This window comes from Podarcis gaigeae (genome assembly GCF_964106915.1).
Source record: "Podarcis gaigeae genome assembly, chromosome: 1".
Taxonomy (NCBI): domain Eukaryota; kingdom Metazoa; phylum Chordata; class Lepidosauria; order Squamata; family Lacertidae; genus Podarcis; species Podarcis gaigeae.
The window spans coordinates 4,998,461-5,004,460 of NC_139678.1; positions in this window are offsets into that span (position 1 = coordinate 4,998,461).

Genomic DNA, 6,000 nt, shown 5'->3' on the forward strand with positions numbered 1-6,000 from the left:
GTTTGTTTGTTTATTTTGCTCTGTAAAGCTCTACAGTCATCCCTCGGGTTGAATATGCTTCATGTTGAGCGCGTTCGAGTTGCGCTCCGCGGCAACCCGGAAGTAACGGAGCGCGTTACTTCCGGGTTTCGCCGCTCGTGCATGCGCAGACGCTCACACGCATGCGCAGAAGCGGCGAAAAGCGACACACGTGTGCGCAGACGTGCAGTTGCTAGTTACATTTGCTTCTGGATGCGAACGGGGCTCCGGAACGGATCCCGTTCTCATCCCGAGGTACCACTGTATTTATTTATTTTCTTGCATGTATTCCCAAGGTGCCACCTGTGGTTCTTCTCTCTCCCCCCGCCCCAACAACTCTGCAAGGTGGGTTAGGTTGAGAGGCAGTGCCTGGCCTAAAGCCACACCCAGCGGGCTTCATGGCCGAGTGGGGATTCGAACCCTGGTCTCTTGGTTCCTAGTCTGGCACTCCAACCACTACACCATGCTGGCCACTGGTGCAGCACAGACGAAGAAATAACTGGAGCTGTGTTGAATAACACTCTCCAAGTTCAAACTAGTTGTCTTTCCAGCGTAGTAAAAGAAATAGCATTTTGTGTCGTTACACAACGACACTTGTAATGTGGAATTAATTATGGTAATTACAGATATCGGTTAAACCACAGAGCCTAGGGCTTGCCGATCAGAAGGTCGGCGGTTCGAATCCCTGCGATGGGGTGAGCTCCTGTTGCTCGGTCCCTGCTCCTGCCAGCCTAGCAGTTTGAAAGCACGCCAGTGCAAGTAGATAAATAGGTACCGCTCTGGCGGGAAGGTAAACGGTGTTTCCATGCACTGCTCTGGTTCGCCAGAAGCGGCTTAGTCATGCTGGCCACATGACCCAGAAGCTGTACGCTGGCTTCCTCGGCCAATAAAGCAAGATGAGCGCCGCAACCCCAGAGTCGGTCACGACTGGACCTAATGATTGGGAGTCCCTTTACCTTAACAGATGGGTAAATGATGTAGAAAACTTTATCTTAAATATGGAACCCATAGAGGGAAGTTAGGAGGTCCGAAGGTTCAAAAGAACCTTGTATTTTAATGTTTGAAATGGTTAAAGTTAAAATGTATAAAATATAATAATTATTATATTAATTATTATAATTATACAATTATACAATAAAAAATTATATATCTAAAAAAAGAAATAGCATTTTGTGATCCATCCAAATTTCTTTATTGCCTCATGGTCCTAAAGCAGTCACAGCTGGCATCGCCGCTCACGTTCTGGGAATAGCAGGCGCATGAAATAAATGGCACTTCCACGTTGAACCCAAAGTGCATTTGAGGCTCACAACAGGCACTGGCTGTCCTGACGCACAGAGCTGAGGACGAGACTTCCTTGCGGTTCCCGGGAGATTTGGCTTGATGGCATAGACTCCCAGCAGGCTCCCTGGTGAGGCCAAGAGAAAGATATGTCAGCTCACACACAAGCGCAACCTGCAGTGTGGCTGTTATAAATAGAAAAGTGGTATTTCAAAGACCGGCGGCATCCGAGTCCAACCCTCTCCCTTTCTTCCTTTGCTTTGTTTTGGTTGCCCTCCTCTGGACCGTATTTTTCGCTCTATAACACGCACCCGACCATAACACGCACGTAGTTTTTAGAGGAGGAAAATCCGTAGGCATGCCACCCGTAGGCATTTCCTCCATAACACGCACAGACATTTCCCCTTACTTTCTAGGAGGAAAAAAGTGAGTGTTATGGTGCAAAAAATATGGTATCTGACAGCTCAGGTAGGGCATAGATAGTGCACAGTAGCCATCCACTGGCCCCATCCTTCATCATCTCCAGGTTCTCAGAGGCGATGTTTATTATCTTCCCAAACTTCAGGGCCGGATACAGGTTTGATGAGGCCCTAAGCTACTGATGTTAACGTGGGCCTATCACCCACGTACCTACGGTACTGCCTCTCCTGGTATGCTCCGCGGAGGACCTTAAGATCCACAAACTGCAACACTTTGGAGGTCCCAAGTCGCAAGGTGGTTAGATTGGTCTCAACTAGGGCCAGGGCCTTTTCAGTACTGGCCCCGACTTGGTGGAATGCTCTGTCACAAGAGACCAGGGCCCTGCGGGACTTGACATCTTTCCACAGGGCCTGCAAGACAGAGCTGTTCCGCCTGGCCTTTGGTTTGGACTCAGTCTGACCCTTATGTTTCCCTCCCCTTATGGTTTTGATCTATGGGCTAGTATTAAAATGAGGCTGCATTTTAAATTGCATTTTAACCTGTATTTTAAATTGCATTTTAACCAGCAGCCTTTGACATGGTCGATCATGATCTTCTGGACCACCGCCTCGCAGACGTGGGGATACAGGGCATAGCCCGTAACTGGTTGTGCTCTTTTATCTCTGGTCGGGGACAGAGGGTGGCACTAGGGAGGGAAATGTCGTCGCGCCACTCCTTGGTGTGTGGAGTGCCGCAGGGCGCAATTCTCTCCCCGATGCTTTTTAACATCTTTATGCGCCCCCTTGCCCAGATTATCCGGAGCTTTGGGCTGGGCTGTCACCAATATGCTGATGACACTCAGCTCTATCTGCTGATGGATGGCCACACCGACTCGGCCCCAAACACATTGACCAGATGCTTGGAAGCTGTGGCTGGATGGTTTCGTGGGAGCCGATTGAAACTAAATCCTTCGAAGACAGAGGTCCTATGGCTAGGTCGGGATGGCATGGGGATGAGGGACCAACTCATCCGCTACGGCAAAGCGGAGACCCATCAAGAAAAACCGCAGGCAGAGCGAGCCTGCGGCCGTGGGACTCGGCGGGCGCCTTGAGCCCCCCCAGAAGCGGAGAAGGAGCCTCGTAAGAGGCTCCGGAACGTGAAAGGGGGAGCGGCGCTGTGAGTTCATCGCTCTTTTCGTGGATGCAAAGCCGCGCTGCTGCTGCTGATGAGCGCCGACCTTTCTTCCTGAAAACATCGAAATTGGAGCAACATACCCGTGAGTAAAGGGTTTAAATCTTTAACCAAATTGGAGAAATTCGGCTGAAAACGGGAGGCGAGTAACAGGAAGTCCGCCTCCCGACTCTGCTAATTCGATCAAAGCAAGGGCTCTGAAGCGAGCTGAAGTGTTTAAAAGGGACTGTAAAAGTGGAGGAAAGAGTGCATTGATAGACTGTGTATCTTTGAGGAGAAAAGGGAAAGAATTGTGAAATTTATGGACTTTTGCTTTCTGGAACTGTCCCCCTATTTCTGAGCTAAACGGAATTAAAAGGGGTAACCCTGTCATCGGGCTGCCAGTGTATAGAAGAGAACTGTCAAACTGCTGTCAAACTGACGACATTGTAGCAGAGACTTAAACTGTTGCATGGACTGAGATATTAACGTTTAACATTGTCGCTGAGACCTCCTTTGATACCTTGTGGCTGGAGTTTAAGAAACTGGAAGCTTTGGAAACCTTCCTTTTGTGCATTGGAATTACAAAAATTTAACATGGGGAATATAGGAACTTCAATGGCAGAAAATAGTTCCTTCCTTTTTTGAAATTTTGAAACACTCCCCCTAGAGGACTGTGGAAGTATAGTGGCCTGGGAATTGAACTTTATTGAAATTCTTTGTGGTTTAATTGTTTATACTTTGGACTTGTCTTTCTCATGGGACAAAAGATCATTTGACCTTGAACAGAGGCAGGTGTGGAATGAGCGGCTCAGGGAGAACAAGAGCAGCTAAAGCCAAAGATAAAGAAAAAGAGAAAAAATCTGGGCAACTTATGCAAACAACTTTAACTCATCATCGCAGATCATCCGTCCCAACTGTGCTGACAGCACAGGAGGTGGAATTTGTACAGCCTGCTACAGAAGATATGGCAACTGGAGGATCTGAAACAGTTTTGAAACAAATTTTGGAACAACTGGCAGTTTTAAATCAAAAAGTGGATAATCAAACATCAAAAATTGACCAAGCTACATCCTCTATTGGCAGATTAACTGAACAGGTTTCGCAGCACACCCAGGCGATTGAAAAACTGCAAGGAGCTACGGCTGAAAACTACAAATTAGCTGTGGAAGCCAACCAAAAAGCAGAACAGGCGAATATAAAGGTTGATGAAATTAAAGGGGAAGTAAGGCCTCTGAAAAGACAGGTAGGGAAACAACAAGCCTACCTGTCATTGGTTGAATTGAAAAGTAAAGAAAACAATCTCAGGATAAGGGCTATCCCGGAACTGGAGAAAGACAACCTAGAGGGATTTCTGACACTTTTGTTCTCCAAATTCTGGGGAATTGAGGAAGAAAAGGACTTTAAAATTGTGACAGCCTTTAGACTGGGAAAATCTGTAAAGAAAGACAAGTCCAGAGACTGCTTAGTTATTCTGAGATCAAGAGAAGAGAGGGATAAGATATTAGGCCTACATTTCAAGAAATCTTTGGAGATAGAAGGCAAAAAGGCTGAAATTTACAGAGATATACCCAAATATCTCTTGGAACTTAGGACTACCTATATAGACTTGACCAAATTGTTGAGACACAACGGAATTCCTTATAGGTGGGAGTTTCCACAAGGACTTTCATTTACTTACAAAGGAAGGAAAATAAAAATCAAATCACCTGAAGACCAGCAGAAGTTCCTATACGACCACGAGGAGGACCTGCAAAAAGGAGCTGCAGCTTCTTGGCCTCCACCACCACCGGGACCACCTTCAAGAGTCATACCACCTGGATCTGGACCAGCACTACCTCCTCCGGGATCGGAGGGAAATTTAGACACCCCATTGTAGGACCCGTCAATTGAACCAGGATGTCTCTGCAGCTTCTCAGTTGGAACATAAATGGCGGAAATTCCCCGGAAAAAAGAAGAAAAGTTTTTCACATTTTGAAAAAGGAACAATTGGACGTTATCTGCCTACAAGAAACACATGTGACAAGGCTCCACAGAAAAGTGCTAATTAATAAAAGACTAGGCCAAGAATTTATTTCTTCGGATAAAGTTAAGAAAAGAGGAGTGGTGATATATGCAAAGGAGAGCCTGTCACCAAAATTCTTATTTAAAGATGAACATGGCCGAATTTTGGCGATTGAAATACAGACACAAGGAGAAAAATTTTTGATATTAGGAATATATGCTCCAAATGAGGGAAAATCGGAATTTTTCAGGAAGCTGCATGAGACTATGCTGGATTACTTGGATTATAATAACATCATTATGTTGGGTGATATGAATGGGGTTGTGTCTGTAAATATGGATAAGTCACAAAGTGCCAACATATCGAAAGATGGCAGACTACCTAAAACCTTTTTTGAAATGACTGACAATATGGACTTAATCGACATATGGAGGGTTAAGAACCCTCTAGGGAAAGAAGGAACTTTCTTTTCTGAAGGTCATCTGACATGGACACGAATCGACCAAATATGGACAACTAGAGGACTGGCACCTAAGACTAGAAAAGTGGAAATCTGCCCAAAAACATGCTGCGACCATAATGCTTTGAAAGTGGAATTGAGACTAAATACAACCGGATCCTTTAGATGGAAAATGAATGACACTATATTAAGAGATCAGGAGATTGTTAAGAAGGCCCAAAAAACTTTAAAGGACTATTTTGAGATAAATTTGAATACCACCGTGGAAAAAAGAATAATCTGGGACGCAAGCAAGGCAGTCATGAGAGGGTTTCTAATACAACAAAACACGATTAAGAAAAGGCTCTGGAATGAAAAGAAGGAGAAGATATTGGAGAAAATAAGAGAAGGAGAGAAAAAATTAAGATCTAGGCCTAAGTCGAAGGATGTGCTAAGAGAAGTGAAATTTTTCCAGGCGCAATATTCAAAATTGATAAATCAAGAGGTGGAATGGAAAATCAAACAAATGAAACAAAGATCCTTTGAATCAGCGAATAAGTGTGGGAAACTGCTAGCCTGGCAGTTGAAAAAGAGACAAAAGCTTAATACAGTTACAAATCTAGAGATTGAAGGGAGAATGGTTCAGAAACCCGAGGAAATTAGAAAGTGTTTCCAGAGATATTTCAAA